The sequence below is a fragment of the Piliocolobus tephrosceles genome, chromosome X (genome assembly GCF_002776525.5).
Source record: "Piliocolobus tephrosceles isolate RC106 chromosome X, ASM277652v3, whole genome shotgun sequence".
NCBI classification, from domain to species: domain Eukaryota; kingdom Metazoa; phylum Chordata; class Mammalia; order Primates; family Cercopithecidae; genus Piliocolobus; species Piliocolobus tephrosceles.
Window position 1 is genome coordinate 67,112,611 of NC_045455.1, and position 20,394 is coordinate 67,133,004.

The 20,394-nt window shown below is 42.3% G+C and overlaps 1 protein-coding gene and 1 long non-coding RNA gene across 8 annotated transcripts in view; one reads left to right on the forward strand and one right to left on the reverse strand.

The window, feature by feature from the left end:
- Nucleotides 1-20,394, reverse strand: part of TRIM13 (tripartite motif containing 13) — a 91,809-nt gene that overhangs the window by 12,893 nt on the left and 58,522 nt on the right. The window contains exons 1-2 of one of the 7 annotated variants that reach the window (XM_031934934.1): nucleotides 16,107-16,149; nucleotides 10,882-10,978 (exon numbers count right to left, since the gene is read on the reverse strand). The exons of 1 other annotated variant lie outside the window; for it this stretch is intronic. The gene's annotated coding sequence lies outside the window, so the exon portion shown is untranslated. 5 more of the 7 variants (XM_031934930.1, XM_031934931.1, XM_031934935.1 and 2 more) reach the window with 5 other exon arrangements.
- On the forward strand, nucleotides 1,381-11,588 carry LOC111523105. The gene is made up of 2 exons (XR_002725435.1): nucleotides 1,381-1,427; nucleotides 11,242-11,588. It is a non-coding gene; the product is annotated as an uncharacterized LOC111523105 (long non-coding RNA).

Here is a 20,394-nt window from a genome sequence, read left to right on the forward strand (position 1 = left end):
TATTTCTACATTGTTTACTCAGGGATATATACACATACCACATTGTCACCAAAATAATAGTAGGCCATCTATAATAAAAAGTGAAACGTTTGCCGGGCGCGGTGGCTCACGCCTGTAATCCCAGCAGTTTGGGAGGCCGAGGCGGGCGGATCACAAGGTCAGGAGATCGAGATCATGGTGAAACCCCGTCTCTACTAAAAATACAAAAAATTAGCCGGGCACGGTGGTGGGCGCCTGTAGTCCCAGCTACTCAGGAGGCTGAGGCAGGAGAATGGCATGAACCCAGGAGGCGGAGCTTGCAGTGAGCCGAGATCGTGCCAGTGCACTCCAGCCAGGGGGACAGAGCGAGACTCCGTCTCAAAAAAAAAAAAAAAAAAAAAAAGTGAAACTTTTTTAACAGTAACTTCAACAGCCATACATGACTAGACTATATCTAGAAGGTAAACAGTATTTAAAAGACAAGCTGAGCTTGCAGGGTTAATGTTTATTGCTTTTTTTTGAGACTAAGTCTCACTCTTGTAACCCAGGCTGGAGTGCAAGCAATGGTGTGATCTCTGCTCACTGCAATCTCCGCCTCCTGGGTTCAAGCGATTCTCCTGCCTCAGCCTCCAGAGTAGCTGGGATTACAGGCACCTGCCACCACGCCCAGCTAATTTTTGTATTTTTAGTAGGGACGGGGTTCCACCATGTTGGCCAGGCTGGTCTCAAACTCCTGACCTCAGGCGATCCACCTGCCTCCCAAAGTGCTGGGATTACAGGGGTAAGCCACTGCGCCTGGCCTTTTTTTTTTTTTTTTGAGACAGAGTCTCACTCTGTCTCCCAGGCTGGGGTGCGGTGGTGCAATCTCGGCTCACCACAACCTCTGCCACCCAGATTCAAGCGATTCTCCCGCCTCAGCCTCCCGAGTAGCTGGGATTACAGGCACCTGCCACCGCACCTGGCTAATTTTGTAGTATTTTTAGTAGACACGGGGTTTCACCATCTTGGACAGGCTGGTCTTGAACTCCTGACCTCAATGATCCACCTGCCTCAGCCTCCCAAAGTGCTGGGATTACAGGCACGAGCCACCGCGCTGGGCCCTAAGTTTTTATTTATTTATTTATTTATTTATTTACTTACTTACTTACTTACTTACTTACTTACTTACTTACTTACTTACTTACTTTGAGACAGTCTCACTCTGTCACCCAGACTGGAGTGCAGTGGCACAATCTCGGCTCACTGCAACCTCTTGCCTCCTGGGTTCAAGCGATTCCCCTGCCTCAACCTCCTGAGTAGCTGGGAATTACAGGCGCACACCACCACACCTGGCTAATTTTTATATTTTTTTCTGGAGACAGGGTTTCACCATGTTGCCCAGACTGGTCTCAAACTCCTGACGTCGAGTGATCCACCCACCTCAGCTTCCCAGAGTGCTGGGATTACAGGTGTGAACCACCACGCCCAGCCAGTTTATGGCTTTATATTAGATTGTAAGATACATGTATTTATAATATATAACATAGGGAGAACTAAAGCAAAGATTATTCTGTCTCAAATTTAGTGTCATATTGCAAAAAAAGGTGTAACAGCTGATTTTTCTGAAAAATCCTTTGTGATATGACAAATCATATAACCTTTGAAAAGGATTGGGAAGAGAATGGCTATAAAGACTAAATTTTGTCTTCTGAAAGGTCACCACGCAGCTGTAAGACACAAATTTTCAGAACAGTGAAGTCAAACTTTTGATGATCTGCCAACCCCAGTCCTGCTCCACACTTTTTCACTTCCATTACTGTCATCTTTTCCCTAAGAATTCTACACAAAGGCCAGATTTTTGAGAAGGCAATAGAAACAGGAAAGTGGTAAGGGCAACACTCAATAAAATAAACCTAATTTACCCATCTTTGCAATGTTAATACTTCAATGTTAATACCAGAGTATCCTATCCAAGCATATTAAATAAGAAGAAAACAAAGAACATACCCAGTGATTGGGTGGGATGAGGAGGAGAAAAAGGACACCGAAGGCAAAGAGAAACTATGAAGAAAATTGAGGATACAAAACAGGGGCCAAGAAGAATTTTCAGGCAAACAAATGTGACCAAAAGTGAAAAGGAAAATGTCACACACAGGAAAACTTAAAATAATAAAGTCATCCCAAGGTCATGATCAACTTACAGCTCTTAAAATGAACCAGAGGGAAAAAAAATACCTATTTGGAAAGTCTCTTTTCTAAAAAAATTGCATCAAAATTACAATAGATCCTCTTGTTTCCTTTTTAGTGATTTAACTTACAAATTTTGGTTTATAATTTAAAGATTCTTATTTTCATTCACTTTAAAATCTAATATTTCTGGCCGGGCGCTGTGGCTTACACCTGTAATCCCAGCACTTTGGGAGGCCAAGGTGGGCAGATCACCTGAGATTGGGAGTTCGAAATCAGCCCCGGCCCACATGGAGAAACCCCGTCTCTACTAAAAATACAAAATTACAGGCGTAGTGGCGCATGCCTGCAATCCCAGCTACTCAGGAGGCAGAGGCAGGAGAATCGCTTGAACCCGTGAGGCAGAGGTTGCCGTGAGCCGCAATCGCACAACAGCGAAACTCTGTCACAAAAAAAATTAAATTAAATTAAAAATCTAAATATTTCCTTTTCTCTTCTTCCTTTAGTTTTGTGTCTTTTTTTGTTTGTTTTGTTTTGTTTTGTTTTGGAGATGGAGTCTTGCACTGTTGCCCATGCTGGAGTGCAGTGGCGTGATCACAACTCACTGCAACCTCTGCCTCCCAGGTTCAAGTGATTCTCCTGCCTTAGACTCCCTGAGTAGCTGGGACTACAGGCACCTACAACCATGCCAAGCTAATTTTTGTATTTTTAGTAGAGATGGGGTTTCGCCATGTTGGCCAGGCTGGTCTCGAACTCCTGACCTCAGGTGATCCACCCGCCTCGGCCTCCCAAAGTGCTGGGATTACAGGTGTGAGCCAACACGCCCTGCCTATGCCTTCTCTTTATACTCAAAACTTTCTCTAAGACAAAACTATGTGACCACTTCCACAAGATGAATACCTGATCCAAGAAACCTTGGTAGACATCTTTGTTGCCTCCAAAGTTTTAAAGGATAAGTTAAAGCTTTTAATCTCATAAATAAAAGGTACTCTTCACAGCAAATTAACTTACAGAATCTTAAAGTACGGCTAACACAAAATCTGAAATAATCCACCCAGCTTACTCCTTTGACCTGAACTAAAAAAGCATACATCCCCTCCGCCTCTTTTTCGGGGTTTCTTTTTTTTTCTTTTCTTTTCTTTTGAGAGGGAGTCTTGCTCCTGTCGACCAGGCTGGAGTGTAATTGCGCCATCTTGGCTCACGGCAACGTCTGCCTCCTGGGTTCAAGCGATTCTCCTGCCTCAGCCTCCTGAGTAGCTGGGATTACAGGTGCCCACCACCACACCTGGCTAATTTTTGTATTTTTAGTAGAGATAGGGTTCCATCACGTTGGTCAGGCTGGTCTCGAACTCCTGACCTCAGGTGATCTGCTCTCCTAGGCCTCCCAAAGTGCTGGGATTACATGCATAAGCCACCGCACCTGGCCTTTTTTTTTTTTTTTTTTTCCCCAAGACAGGGTCTCAGTCTGTCACCCAGACTGGAGTGCAGTGGCGCCATCTTGGCTCACTGGCAACCTCCCCACCAGCAACCTCCGCCTCCTAGGCTCAAGCGATTCTCTTGCCTCAGCCTCCCGTGTAGCTCAGATTACAGGCATGTGCCACTACCACCTGGCTAATTTTTGTGTTTTTAGTAGAGACAGGGTTTCGTTATGTTGGCCAGGCTGGTCTTGAACTCCTGACCTCAAATGATCCACCCACCTCAGCCTCCTAACGTACTGTGATTACAGGCATGAGCCAACGTGCCCTGTTTTGTTGTTTTGAGAGAGTATCACTCTGTTGCCCAGGCTGGAATGCAGTGGCCCTAACACAGCTCACTGTAGCTTTGACCTCCCCAGGCTCAGGTGAGCCTCCCACCTCATGATACTACAGGCACATGCTACCATTTCCAGTTAATTTTTGTACTTTTTTTTTTTTTTTTTGGTATAGATGATGTTTTGGCATGTTGCCCAGGCTGGCCTCAAACTCCTGAGCTCAAGCGATCTGGACTCAGCCTCCCAAAGTGCTGATTATACGGGCATAAGCCACTGCACCTGGCCTCAAGCTAGTTTTTTCTCCAATATAGAAGTCAAAAAACTTTATGTAAACAAAATTAATATTCACTGTTCAAATTTCAACTTTAAGTAAAGTCAGATTAAGCACATAAAGGCAAACAAGTTTTCCAAAATTCATTTCTTCCTTTGAATGTTTCTGAATACTTAGAAAAGTCTCAAATTTTGAAGCACAAATACCTTTTTCCCACTAATTAAAAACTTCCCAAATGTTTTACACCAACAGTTTTAAAAGCTGACAACTTTTTAAAGTTTCACTTTTTAAAGTTTCCAGAGAGGTGGTAGTAAACACTAGTTGCGGGAAAAAAGTCAACCTTGTTCTCCTGCCATATTGATATTTTCTAATATACTTTTAAATTTACATACAATGAAATTCACTTTTTGATTTAGTTTTATTTTTAACAAAGTTGCAATACCACCACTACAGATTTATTTTTTTTTTAACAAATTGTCAAGCTATCCACAAACAAGGATTATAAAAAGTGCTTTATCAATCCTACCTCAATTAGTATTTGGCAACAACAGCTTGTATAAATGAAAACCATAACACAATCACTAAAATAATAAAAATGGAAAAGCCAATACTTACAAAGTTAAGGTGTAATAATATAGTAGAGTTAATATATATGTATTGGACTTCTTCCTTCTAGAAATTCTTTCAAGAGATCAACCTAAAATGATTATACTGCAAAAGGTACTCATTCATTTACTCTGAAACAAAAGTTAATTTTCTCCTTATAAAATCTATTAGTAAAAGAAACTTTCCTATTGAGGTCTTTAAATTCCACTGGCTGTTAGCAATATAATAAAGTTGTTCAAAATATTACTCTTTTTTTTTTTCATATCCCATTAGGAAGCAAAAAGAAAAGTCAATAAATATATTATGCTTTTATCTTAAGGATTTAACCCAAATTTCCTTCCTGCTTTGAGGCATCTTTGAATGCAAGAATTTCAAAAAGTACCTATCAGGTGGCTAGACAGCAAACATTGAAACTCACTTCATAGACATTAAATTATGCTAAGCTTTACTGAACTGAGAGTCACAAATGTTACTTCGAAATAATTCCTATAATAAAATGGCTCATTAAAAAAAAATCATTTCCTCTGAGCACACTAATCTTATCTTCAAATAGTGTACTATATTCTCCCATCTCAGCCTCCAGAGTAGCTGAGACTACAGTCATGAGCCACTGCACCTTACTATATATCAGTATGAGATCCATTAGGCCAGGTGCATTGGCTCATGCATGTAATCCCAGCACTTTGGAAGGCTGAGCCGGGTGGATCATGAGGTCAGGAGTTCAAGACCAGCCTGGCCAAGATGGTGAAACCCTGTCTCTACTAAAAATACAAAAATTAGCTGGACGCGGTGGCAGGCGCCTGTAATCCCAGCTACTCAGGAGGCTGAGGCAGGAGAACCACTTGAACCCAGGTGGCAGAGGTTGTAGTGAGCCAAGATCTCACCACTGCATTCTAGCCTGAACGACAGAGTGAGACTCCATCTCAAAAAAAAAAAAAAAAAAAGGAGAGAGAGATCCATTAATAAATGTTTTCTTGAAACTAAGTAAGGGTCTAATTAACAACTATTAAAATCTAGGTAGAGGATATAAGAATACTTACTGTAATATTCTTCTGAGTTTTCTCTGTTTGAACATTTTCACAATAAAATGGATGGAAAAACTAAAGAGCCAATTATAAGAAAACCATATTGAGTTTAAAAAGTAAAACTTTGAAAAGAGCTAAATATAAGCCTCATAAGAAGTTTAATCTGCTGTAGTATGGTTTTGGTTTTTGTTTTTAGACAGTCTTGCTCTGTCGCCCAGGCTGGAGTGCAGTGGTGCGATCTCATCTCACTGCAGCCTCCACTTTCTGGGTTCAAGCGATTCTCCTGCCTCATCCTCCCAAGTAGCTGAGATTACAGGTGCCTGCCACCACGTCAGGCTCATTTTTATGTTTTTAGTAGAGACAGGGTTTTCACCATGTTGGCCAGGCTGGCCTCAAACTCCTGGCCTCAAGTATCTTCCTGCCTTGGCCTCCCAAAAGTGCTGGGATTACAAGCATGAGTCATCATGACCAGCCTATGGTTTCATCTTTCATAAATTTTTTTTTTAAATGTATTACTGGAAGTCTCTAAATCCAGACCTGTGAGGAGACTGACATACTTGTCTGGCTCTCAGTCTGTAACCTCTGACAAACGCCTTATACATACTAGTTTCTCTCCTCATTTGTATAGCTATTTTAAAAGGTATATGAAAATTACTTATAAAGTTTTTATTTTAAATACTCTATATCAATGTGTCATTACTCTTCATTCTTTTAGAGACTGTCCCGGTGACTTATATGATCAAAACAGGACAAAGTAAGATACAGAGATCAGGTTTCAGATATAATCTCTAAAAATGAAAATTAATATATTACATATAGCACCTCTGTGATGTATATGATCAACACAGGACAAAGTAAGAAACATCAGGTTTCAGATACCTCTAAATATGAAAATTAATACATTACACATAGTATCTAAAGTAATTATGTGGCTTTTGCAAACAATATAAAAGTTACCCATGTGTCCATATAAGACAGAAAGTAACCAACCTTTTCTGGCATTATCCTAGAATGAATAGTTAAAATTTCCAAGATATTTCTAGCAGGGACCCTGACAAGGCAAAATAGAGCTAGTACAGAAGGTTCACTAGGCTTGGAAAGTTCATCTACTCAGAGAGTTCACAAAGGGTTGTCAGACTAAGATGAAATTCTCAAAAATATAAACCAGGCCATTCATTACCTCACTAGTTCAGAGCACTAAGAAAAACTTTTTCCTTTTCCTTCATTCTCTTCTCTGTACCACAGTTTAGCCTTGACTCTTTCCTGCTTGCTTTTTTTTTGAGACAGAGTTTGTGCTCTTGTCACCCAAGTTGGAATGCAATGGTGTGATCTTGGCTCACTGCAACCTCTGCCTCCTGGGTTCAAGCGATTCTCCTGCCTCAGCCTCCTAATTAGCAAGGATTACAGGCACTTGCCACCATGCCCAGCTAATTCTTTGTATTTTTAGTAGAGACAGAGTTTTACCATTTTGGCCAGGGTGGTCTCGAGCTCCTGACCTCAGGTGATCTGCCCGCCTCAGCCTCCCGCAGTGCTGCGATTATGGGCCAGAGTCACTGCACCCGGCCAGGTGCTGTTATTCTAGAAGGTATGATAAATACCTTATAAAAGTCACATAAAAATAAGTTTCAGAGATCTGTTCATGTCTATAGTTAACACTGCTGTACTGTACACTTAGAAATTTGTGCAGAGGACAGGTCTCATGTTGAATGTTCTTACCACAATTAAAACCATAAAATATTGACACCATACTGAAATCGAAGTTATCCATGCAACTAGCTTTTGTGTCTTCTTAAATTATAAAAGCAACTTCTTTTCATTATAGAAAATTCAGAAAATACAGAGAAAAAGCCACCCATAATCACATCAGCAAGAAATCACCACTACTATTATTTTGGTGTCTTTATTCCAATCCTATGTGTCTGTGCATGTGCACACATTTTAACAAAACTACTAGCATAATACAATTTTGTATCTTGTCCCCTTATTTTATTACATGCCTTTCCCCTATCATTATATATTCTAGAAAAACATGACAGTCCATGTTGTGGATATGCTTTCTTATTGCTTATTTATGAGTTTGTTCTTCTTGTTGTGTTGTTTTGTTTGTGGGTTTAATTTATTTTTTGGGTATTGTAACATTTAGATAAACACCTTATAGAGAAAAGTCTTGCTCCACAGCTCGTATTATTTCCTAAGACAATTCCTTTAAATGTACTTCTGGGTCAAACAATAAGGCCTTTTTTTTTCTTTTTTTGGAGACGGAGTCTCGCTCTGTCGCCAGACTGGAGTGCAGTGGCGCGATCTCGGCTCACTGCAAGCTGTGCCTCCCAGGTTCATGCCATTCTCCTGCCTCAGCCTCCCAAATAGCTGGGACTATAGGCGCCTGCCACCACGCCCGGCTAATTTTTTTTTTTTATTTTTTAGTAGAGATGAGGTTTCACCATGTTAGCCAGGATGGTCTCGATCTCCTGACCTCATGATCTGCCCGCCTCGGCCTCCCAAAGTGCTGGGATTACAGGTGTGAGCCACCGCGCCCGGCCACAGTAAGGACATTTTTAAGGCTCTTGAAAAGATGACTAGGTTTCTCTCTAGAAAGGGTTTATATCACTTTATGAACTCTAACCAATGATGTATTAGAGTGGTCCACCTCTTGATGCAGTTCCTAACCTTACAAGAAAACCTTACTTTTATAGGACTTAGTAAAAAACCAAGAATAAGACACACTTGTTACCATACCTACTCGAGTTTAAAATATAAAAGTTTAAGGCAGTTAACACTAGTCTGCATCTGTGTCTTACCTATATATACATATATATAGGCAATAAATGGTAATAAAATTTATGGGGTAGGAATAGAAATACTGGGCTTAAAAACATCTTAGAAATCATCAAAACACCTAACTTTAGGAGTCAAAAAAACTAAGACACCCCCAGCACTCAAAAAATGGAGACTTATCAGTTGTACACAGCAAACTAGGCATCACAGAGCCTGAGTTTTCTAATTCTTAGACCTTAGCACTATATCTAGAAAGTGAGTCAAGAACTCAGTATTCTTATTCATAAAATGAAGAGGTTTAATCATAAGTACTCTAAAATCCCTTCTAAAATTTTGCAGTTTTTACAAACTAGGTTTAACAGGCTCTCCAGTGAAGGGGAAAGCACAAAACCTGCTTTTGAGTACCTGTGTTCAAGAACCAGTTTTATCCTTCATAAAATTAGGATTTTTATATCTGGGAATGGTGCCACACACTTGTAGTCCCAGCTACTCAGAGGGCTGAAGCAGGAAGATCACTTAAGCCCAGTTCAAGACACAGTTGAGAATCCCATCTCTTGGAAAAAAATTAAAAAACGAATTTTATAGTATTTACTTCATAATGAAATGGCTCCATTGTCTGGGGGATACACCCGTAGTTGTCTTGAGCCAAGAAAGAATTCAGGACATGGACACACACGAGTGGGTTTAGGAGCGGAAAGTTTAACAGAGAAACGTTCCTCATGCTGAGAAAGGTCACCCAAGAGAGGGTCTCTGGGTTTGAGGTGAAACGCAATCAATTTTGTACAGAGCAAGGAGGTGGTGATTTACAGAGCCCAGGGGATTGGTTTGACCAGGTGTACCATTTACATAGCCCAGCTAAAGACTGACCCTCCCACCCTAATTTTTTGTTATGCAAATATAGCTTCTATCTGGGGCCACCATGACACCTGCACCTGTGGTTTTACCTAGTGATCGCCAAGACACCCACATAGGGCGACAAGGAAAAGGAAGCAAGAAACCCCATACTGAATGTACCTGGCTTCCAGATATAGCTGGCGACATTTACATACAAAAGCTTCTAGCCTGCATATTTCTGCTTGCAGCCTGACTTTTCAGGCTGCCTTCTGTTAGAAAATAAATGGTTTGGGGGCTTTTTTTTTTTTGGTAACCAGAGTCTCACTCTGTTGCCCAGTCTAAGAGTGCAGTGGCGCGATCTCGCCTCACTGCAACCTCTGCCTCCTGGGTTCAAGTGGTGGTTCTGCCTCAGCCTCCCAAGTAGCTGGGATTACAGGTGTGCACACCCCCATCCCCAGCTAATTTCTGTATTTTTAGTAGAGATGGGATTTCCCCATATTGGCCAGGCTATTTGAACTCCTGACCTCAACTTCCCAAAGTCACCGGCCGGGAGCTGCTTTTTATTAAAGGAAAATTCCACCGAGAACTCTTTTACCCTTTCTAGCTGCCTAAAAATAATTTTTCAATAACTCCTGTATTACAGTAATGTGTGAGAATTCCATAAACTACAAAACTATACAAACTTAAGGTTTAATTACATATATGCAAACTCTACACATTTAAGGTGTTATTGTGAAGCACCAGTGTATCAAGCAAGAAAAGGTTCTAAACTTGAACTGTGATTTCAAGGCAAGGCAAAATACATATTACATAGGGTATCAGGTACAAAGCAGTGTCATGAAAATGAGCGTATCTGAACAAAAGCTGTGGCAGAATTAAGGCCAGATAACCTATCATAAATGTATAGAATGAACAGAACAGCCCGGTGTTAGGCAAGGACTTCCCAGGGAGGTTTAGTAAGCCAGCTGGTAGAAAGGAAAAAAAAAAAATTTTATTTTTAGGGAAGGATAGGGAAGCTCCCATTGTGCAAGAAGGAAGTATAGTCAGTTAACAGCTCCATCAAGTTCTACTAGAAGGAGTGCCTATGTAAATAAAATTCTGCATTAAAAATGCCTACTATATAAAGGTCTCTAGAAAACTCAAGCCCTGTTCTATAAGCCCTCGCAGCCTGACAATTCCCTAAGCATAGGAGAAGGGAAAAAAAACTAGGAAAAAAGTGTGGAAGCTCTTTTCTTCTTTTGCAATATAAATGTTTGGATATATTTAAGATAAATACCACATAAATAGATGCTAAACGTGGATTCTATTTTTCTAAGTTTTAACAAAATATGAAAAGAACAAAGACCACCAATGAAAAGTGGATGGGAACATACTTATTCTGCACACAGTTCCATTTTGGAAGGTTCTGGGGCCTACTGAAATTGGGTATTTAAAAAAAAAAAGGATAACACAGGAAAATTATTGTAGTATTTTACCTCTGTCTCCTATAAGCTGATGTATTTGGCAGGGTTACTATTTCCCAGGGCAAAGCAGGTCTTTTTTTTCACGTTTTGACTAACGAACTACAGGCTACTGCAAAGAGAGAAGAAAAAGAACAGTATTAACGCATTTATTTGCACAGGACCCCAATCTTGACCCTCAATTTTTTCAATCGCCCCCAAAAATAAAGCCAGGCTGTTTAGACCTGGTGAAACGCCAGGAACCTGGAGCTCTTTGTATTAAGCAGCTTCTCGGTTAGGGCGCCCTCCCCCGGCGCCATGCAACCTCTCCAGGTCAGCGACAGACGCTGGCGGCGCGCTCTAACCTACGGCCCACACCCGTCTTTTCTTTCCTAGGGAATGTGGAGACGCTGGTAGCAGGGCCGGAAAGGCTCCGGGCAGAGCAGGTTTTCTGGACCACACACACACTGCCCCGGCGCCCACCGCAAGCCGCTCCTCCCCATGCCCGTGACAGTGCCCCGCTGGTTTCCGCCGCGCTGCCGGGACTGGAGCTCAGACGGCCTTCGCCAGCTCCCCCCACGCAGTTCCCTGCTGACCTGGGCAAGTCCCCACCCTCGCTGCAGGTTCGAGGACCACCCCGCTTTCCCGAGAGGAGCCGGGCGGCGGGTACTTATCTCCGACCTCCGGCGAGTGGGAGAGGCAGCGCGACCGCCTGTCCTCCAGCCGTGGGGACCGTATGGTACGCGCCAGGCACAGCCGCAAAATGGACTCGCGTCTCCGGCGAGCCCCGCCCCCTCCCCTCCTCCCCCCTCCCCATTCCCCTCCCCCGTCCCCCTTCCCCTCCCCTCCTCCCCTCCCCCCCCCCGTCCCCCCCCCCCCCTCTCCTCCCCCCTTCTCCCCCCCTTCCCCGTCGCCCGCCCCCCCTCCGCTGCCCTCCCCCCTTCCCCTTTCGCCTTCCCCCTTCCCCGTCGCCGCCTCCGCCTGCACCTCGGGCCCCGCCTCCCCGGTCCGCTTCGCTCTGTCCCGCCTTCCCCGCCGCGCCTAGCCCCAGCGGAGGGAGCCGGGAGGTGAGACCGCGCTCCTTCCGGCGTCTCCAACCGCCGCCGGCTCCCGCCGTCCACGCGCGCGGGCCGCCTGGGAGGGGGAGGGCCGGGCTGCGGGCTTTTCTCCCTTCCAGAGGCCTGCGCGCGCCCGAAACCCTCCTGCAGGGGCTGGGCCGCGGCTCCGGGAAGTGGACGCTGTTCGCCCAGACGGTGGGCTCGACTGAAACGGCGCCGTCCCGGGTGGGGCCGCCCGGGAAGAAAGTCTCCCAGTTAAGCTGCCGTGCAATTAAGATGGTTGGGTTTGGATTGTTGTACTTTTTTTTTTGTTCGTTGCATTTTTAGGAACAAAAAAAAAAGCCCAACCCTTCACACCACTTCATCCGCATCTCAAGACCAGAAGCCGACCCCAGCGGCTCGGAGAAATGGAGCCCGCACCCCCCAAGGGGGAGGGTGGGACGGGCACCTCCGCACTGCGCGGCCTGCGGAGTCACCGATTCGCGTTGGGAGCGCGCCAGGCTTCTAGCCAGGGGCTCAGGGCAAGGCGCAACCAGAAGAGGGTTCAGTGTCCCCCATCGCCCCCACCCCCAACCGTGACCCTCTTTCTTTGAGGGCTTTAGGTTGGACACCAGAGACCCAATTCTGTTTAAAATTCTCTTTTAAGAAAAGGAACGCCTGTTTTTGCCTTTGGGGGAAAGGATGAACTTTCAAATTGACTTTGAATTATCCACCACGAGCAGTTAGTCGCTAACCTGACTATTCTGACGTCCGCCTCGCATTTGAGGATCTTGCCCAATAGCAAACGTGCTAAGCACTTAACTATGAACAGTGTGGAGGATGCAAACATGGATGATGAGGAATGGTTCCTCCAAAATTTACAATATTGGGAGAAGTGAGGCGAGTACAGAATCTCAGAACATGCTGCAGGATTGAGTTTGATCCCAGTTGAGGAAGTTTGGGTTTGGGGAGGAAATAGGTTATTTTGGAGAAATTGTATTCAAGATCTACCATATATAGCAGTTCAGCTTCTTGACTAATAATGCTTAGCCCAACCCCCATAAAAAGCCCCTGGCCACATCTGTCTCCTGAGATTCCCACTTCTCTGTACGCATCTCCCTTCCTGCTGTAAGAAACCTAACTTTGCCTTCGTAGAACACTTCTTTTAATTTCCGTCATTCAGTCTCTTAAGAACACTATGTAATAGAAATTATGATCTTCATCCTATATAGATGAGAAAACAGGTGAAGTGACTTTTCCAAGGTAAAAAAAACAAGAGGCAGAGCTGAGGCTAAAGGCAGATTCCAGATATGGGTTCTTTCTACAGCACTGTAACTGTCAGTGACAAAACTGCACCCCAGTTGCTTACTTAAATTTAGTGTTTTTAGGCCAGGAGCGGTAGCTCACACCTGTAATCCCAGCACTTTGGGAGGTCGAGGCGGGCGGATCACCTGAGGTCAGGAGTTCCAGACCCGCCTGACGAATATGGCGAAACCCGGTCTCTACTAAAAATACAAAAATTAGCCGGGCATGGTGCCGCATGCCTGTAGTCCCAGCTACTTGAGAGGCTGAGGCAGAATCGCTTGAACCCCGGAGATGGAGGCTGCAGTGAGCCAATATCGTACCACTGCACTCCAGCCTGGGCAACAGAGCAAGACTCCATCTCAATTAATTAATTTAGTGTTTCTTAAAAAATCACTAAATTATAGATCTAAAACTATAGATCTAAAAAAGTGATCTATAGAGACATCTCATTTATTTGTTGTCATTGTTTGCTGATTAATTTTGAGACAGGGTCTAGCTCTGCCCCCAGACTGGAGAGCAGTAGCACTATCATGGCTCACTACAGCCTCAACCTCCTGGGCCCAAGTGATCCTCCTCCCTTAGCCTCCCAAGTAGCTGGGACCACAGACATGTGCCACCACCCCTGGCCAATTTTATTTTTTGTAGAGATGGAGTCTCACTGTGTTGTCCAGGCTGGTGTCAAACTCCTGGGCTCAAGTGTTCCTTGGGCCTCAGCCTCCCAAAGTGCTGGGATTACAGGTGTGAGCCACTGCACCCAGCCATATGGAAACATTTCAGATATGCTAATATTTAATGATATTTCACAAGAGTGGACAGTTAACTCATGTGAAAGGAAAATCTTGGGGCCCCAAAATCACTAAGCTAAAGGAAAAAGTCAAGCTTCCGGGAACTGCTTAGGGCAAACCTGCCTCCCATTCTACTCAGTCACTCCTCTGCTCACTGAGATCATATCTGATTGCCTCCTTTGGAAAGGGTAATCAGAAACTCAAAAGAATGCAGTGATTTGTCTCTTCCTAAAACCTGGAAGCCCCTCCCTGTTTTGAGTTGTCCCTCCTTTGCTTCGAATTGTTCCACCTTTTCTGGACCAAACCAGTGTTCATCTTACATACGCTGGTTGATATCTCATGTCTTCCTGAAGTGTATAAAACCAAACTGCTCTGACCACCTTGGACACGTCACAACTTCCTGAGGCTGTATCATGGGCACTTATCTTCAACCCTGGCAAAATAAACTTTCTAAATTAACTGGGACCTGGCTCAGATTTTTAGGGTTCACACTCAAAACCCACAAATCATCCTTAATATAATTATGTAATACATATTTATGTAGTTAGATCTGGTTGGTGGTAGATACTAATAAGCTTTTGCCCAACTAAGTGTAAAACACATTAAATCTGTATAGCAATCTCTAGACTATTACACAAATTAAATACTAACTAGAAAACACAGTATATTAAATTATCTTAAGTGTGGAAAAAATGGTGAAGGAAGAATAACCATTTCTCTCCTCCCGTGATCCTAACACACAGAACAGCGACTGGGAAACTGCCACAGGTAATGTGACTAGAAAAAGATGACTGTCCAACTAAAACCTGCATACACAGCTACATCCTTCCCTGGAAGAGCACGGTGGAACTAGATCCTAGTAGAGAAAGCACAGGGATTGTCAACATTCTTGTCACACTGAAATTTCCTTCTTTTGATCTTCAAATAAGTAACTAACAGCTGAAACTTGGAATTTATATATCAGCACAGCACTAAGATTATACAGATATCTAATCTTATGTAAGTTTCATCTTGTGTGATAAATGTATCACCCTCCCCCCACTCCCATTGGCCCCTCTGAGAAATGTATTTTTACAGGGTAGAATTTCTAATATATATAAAATATATAATATTAAATAATGTTTATATATTATATGTTATATATTAATATTAAATATAAAATATACTACATATATTTTTAAATATAAAATGTATGGTATTGCATTGATTTACTTCCTGGTGTTTTCATCCTGGGCCTTGACAAAGATAAAAACTTCTCAGCCCTCCTCCCCACCTACCCAGACAGAAGTGATCAGATGTTTCATAACAAAAGGGACAGTGCCAAATTTAGTGTATACTGAAATGTAAATTGTCAGAGTGAGGAACATCTAATAACAAAGCCTGGAGCAACTGTGCATAGGGGAAGGGGTCTGGTAAGCCTCCCCAGATACAGTGGAACTTTTTTATTATTATTCTGTCCTTCCCTTTAGCTGCCAGAGTTATAAATGCAAACCCCAACATTCCCCAGTGAGAATTCCTGCCACTAAAAGACACCAACAGTGCAAGATGTAGAGAAAAGAGCATAGGCTTTGGAATCAGTTCTGCATCCAAACTCCAGCTCTGCCATTTACCAGTTGTTCAAGTTACTTAGCATCTCTAAGCCTCGGTTTCCTCATTTGTAAAATGGGAATCATGATACATTTGATCATGAAAATTAGGTAACATATAAAGCAACCAACATTGTGTCTGACATATAGTAGGTGTTTAATAAGTAATTGGTGCTGTTATATGCAAAAAGAAAACCTTGCTCATTTGTAAGCATGATTTCCCTAGATTTGTAAACTTAGGACTCAAGTACAATAGTCTTAAGCAGAGCTAAACTGCCTATGCAGTAAAGGAAGCTAGCACCATAATTTCTGCTTTTCTGCATCTAGCCCAGGGTGGCTTTTCAAAAGCATGTATCCCTCTGCTTTTATACCTCTTCCCCTGTGCTTGGAGAAAGGAGAGAAAAACAATAAACATCAAACTCAATGAAAGAAAGACCTTACTGTTTTTTGGGTTTTTTAAAGTTCTGTATTTTTGGAGAAATTGAACATTCAAATATTCCATTAAAAGGAAGGTAAAAATGCATTTATCACAAAACACAGGAACTTACCTAAGACTTGATGAAATTAAAGGGAATTAGTCCCTGGTTTGAGGAAAATTCCAGACTCTGTATATTTCAGTTGCACAATGAAGAGTATGCATTAAATGGAGACAACAGCAAGATCAGTTAGCTTCAAAAGAGAATGAGAGACACTTAAGCAATAGTAAATATGGCCTTTAGTTATACTATTTCTGTAGATAGAAAAACTGTACAAATAAAGTAAAATAGGTCAGAGGTAAGGTAATACTAGCATATGCTTATAATTTTATACTCACTCAAATTTTGTAATTCTCAGGATTGTGCCAGGCATCAAAGGTAATTCCCATTCGGTTAAGAGACACAAGGTCGGGCACAGTGGCTCACACCTGTAATCCCAGCACTTTGGGAGACCAAGGCAGGTGGATCACCTGAGGTCAGTAGTTCGAGAGCAGCCTGGCCAACATGGCAAAACCCAGTCTCTACTGAAAATACAAAAATCAGCTGGGCGTGATGGCGGCACCTGTAATCCCAGCTACTCAGGAGGCTGAGGCAGGAGAATCACTTGAACCCGGGAGGCAGAGGTTGCAGTGAGCCAAGATTGCACCATTGCACTCCACCCTGGGCAACAGGAGCAAAACTCCATTTCCTGAGATTCCCACTTCTCTGTGTGCATCTCCCTTCCTGCTGTAAGAAACCTAACTTTGCCTTCGTAGAACACTTCTCAAAAAAAAAAAAGCGGGGGGGGGGCACAAGTACTGTTAGTACATAATAGTGGTTGTTTAAAACCCAAAATCAGTGATGAAGACAAGGCCAGAGGAAGGCACCAGAAGCATAAGGGAAGATTTCATAAGGGAAGTGGGTGGGAGTTGAACTGTAACTTTAAAAATCACAAGATTTGAAGAAGAGAAAGAGGAAGAGCTTTCAAGGTGAGGAACACACCACAAGCTCAGGGTGGAGATGAGGAGCATGGCCTGCTTTGGAAATAAAGTTTGAAGTCAAATATTGAAATGTTTTACATGTCAGAACAAAGAGCTGAACTTCATTTTGTAGGAAGTGGGGAGCCACTGAATAATATGCATAAATGAAAGCAAATTTTTAGAAAGATTGATCTGATGACTAGGTCCAAGATTTAAAGGGAAGAAATTTATTTATTTATTTTGAGACAAAGTCTCACTCTATTGCCCAGTTGCAGCTCACTGCAGCCTAGGCCTCATGGGCTCAATGGATCCTCCCATCTCAGCCTCCGTGGTAGCTGGGACTACAGGTACCCTCTGCCACACCTAGCTAATTTTTGTATTTTTTTGTAGAGATGGTGTTTTGCCATGTTGCACAGGCTAGTCTCAAACTCACAGACTCCAGTGATCCACCCGCTTTAGCCAATCAAAGTGCTGGAATTACAGGTATGCACCACAGTGCCAAGCCAAGAAATTTAGTATTTTAAGATTTGTTATTGAAAATTACAGATTTTTTAAAATGCTACATATAAAAGTACAGCATATATGGTTCAGTCTTATTGAACCATTTAATATATATTTTGTCAAAGTACTTAATTTATAAACAAAATATAATTGTGACAAATATTTTCCTAAAATCTTCCAAAAGGAAATTATATACATGTGAATACATATGATTTGCTTGTATATCAATCATATGTATGATTTATCTTTTTTTCTCAGAGTCTTGCTGTGTCACCCTGGCTGGAGTGTAATGGTGCAATCTTGGCTCACTGCAACCTCCGTCTCCCGGGTTCAAGTGATTCTCCTGCCTCAGCTTCCCGAGGCTTACAGGTGCCTGCCACCACACCTGGATAATTTTTTGTAATTTTAGTAGACACGGGGTTTTGACATGTTGGCCAGGCTGGCCTTGAACTCCTGACCTCAGGTGATCCACCCACCTTGGCCTCCTAAAGTGCTGGGATTACAGGCATGAGTCACTGCACCCAGCCAATTTATCTTAGTAGAAAGATTGTAACTGTGTTGTGTAAAAGGCCGGTGTTAATAGGTTGCTTAGCTACATTTTGGAGTATGCTCTACTAGAGTTTTAAAAATCATTACATATATATTCTCTGAAATGTATTATACTGCTTTGATATTTTAACAATGACTAATTACATTCAATTATGACAATTAAATGTTTTTCTAAATTCCCATATATGTAGAATTTTATTTTTTACAAACAGTAACTTTATGAGGGCCTTAAGAAATGATTAATTCAGCTAAAGACTAATAGATACCGTATATTTGCAATTGTTAGAGAGCTTGATTTGTTTAAATTGTTTATTTTGAATCTTTCAGAGCTCACTCATCATTATGTGCTAATTTTTACCCTGGGAAGTGTCAATTATGATAACATTTTGGGTTAGATAACTACTTTCATCCTGTTTTATGGGAGATTTTAGAGCATTTTTAGAGCATTCTATAAACAAGGATACATCATGGATAGGGGTTCTGCAGTTTTCAGTAGCTGGTGGACACCTGTACCTAAAGCACACTCTCTTTGTCTTAAATAAAGACAATAGACCAATGCATAGAATTTTGGTTCTGAGGATCTAAACTTATCAGATACTTCCTATACAGCATTGCATAAGACATAGATGCTTCATTGTTTTTAACATGAGCCCAAATGGGTCTCTCTAATATTAAAGCATTGGGTAATAAATGCCTTGTTAAAATGTGTTTATCTTATAATGGTCTTGTTTGTAACACTATCTGGATTGTTGCTAGAATGCCCCCACATCTCCAGAAGTGTGAAATTTGATCTACAGTAACCCACACCCCTCCCAATCAGGCAAAAGATACAGATAATTCAGAAGATGCTTGAAACTAATTATACAATATCAGTGCATTTTAAGCATTTGTGAAGGTCATTGGCCTCCATGTTGCAAACTCCAACAGATATTTTTTCAGTTCTCATTTTCCTTGATCTTTTGGTAGCCTTCAACTCTGAGTACCACTGCCTCCTTCTTAAAAGGCCCTCTTTTCCTCTGCCATTAGTAACACTAAACTCATTCCTGGTTTTTCTTCTTCAGACTCAGGAATACTTGCTGGGTCATCCTTTTCTACCCAGTATTTAAATTGTGAAATTCCTCAAATACTCAGTTTTAGGACCCTTCTAGGAGTTCAGTGATCATTTGTTGACTCTTACAATCCCTGTAAAAAACACGAACTGTTTGCCTATTGTTATTCTATTTTTAAATGATGAAAACTGAATTTTAATACTTGAGAGGCATGTCAGTTCTTCCTCTCCCACAATCCTTACTCTCTGTTGGCATTTGGGTTAGCCCTTGTGTTACCTGAGGCTCATACTGCTTCCAGTAGCCAGGCTCATGCACCCTTAGTTCCTTCTCTTATGAGGTCCTCACCAGCCACCTCCCATCCCCATCTTCCAACCATAGCACAACTGACAGTCTCAGGTGAACTTTCCCAGATGTTTCTGGCCAATTAACAGACTCTGTTAATCATCTCATACCATCTAATACTGCTCTTCGATCATGCACTCTGCAGTTCGTTAAATTTATTTGTGTAATTATTTGATTAATGTTTGTTTTCCCACTTGACTATAAACCCCATAAGAACTGGGATTGTGTGTGTGTGTGTGTGTGTATGTGTGTTTTCTCATCATTGCATTCCTAGTACCTAACCCAGTGATTTCATGAATGTCTTAAGGAAGTAAGAGTCTATTTCACAGTATTGATGTATTTCAGACTTCTAAAAATTTGCTGTTGAGACCATCTGAAATGGTAAGTACTCTGAATTTTAATTTACTCAAAATAGGCACTTCAATACATTTTATTTTATCAAAACAAAGTAGCTTTCCATCCTTTCTTTACACAGCAAGGTTTACCATACTTCTCCGATAGTCAGACTCTTCCTGGAGTTTACACAGAAGTGCTGGTAGTCTTCATTTTCACAGAACAGCATAGCATAACTCTTAAAATGAGGAGAATTTCCTGAAGAGTCATCAGAGAATTCCTTTTTTTTTTTGAGACGGAGTCTCGCTCTGTCGCCCAGGCTGGAGTGCAGTGGCGCAATCTTGGCTCACTGCAAGCTCCGCCTCCCGGGTTCACGCCATTCTCCTGCCTCAGCCTCCCAAGTAGCTGGGACTACAGGCGACTGCCACCACGCCTGGCTACTTTTTGTATTTTTAATAGAGACGGGGTTTCACCGTGTTTGCCAGAATGGTCTTGATCTCCTGACCTCGTGATCCGCCCACCTCGGCCTCCCAAAGTACTGGGATTACAGGCGTGAGCCACAGCACCCGGCCCCCTTTTTTTTTTTTTTAGACAGTCTTGCTCTGTCACCAGGCTGGAGTGCAGTGG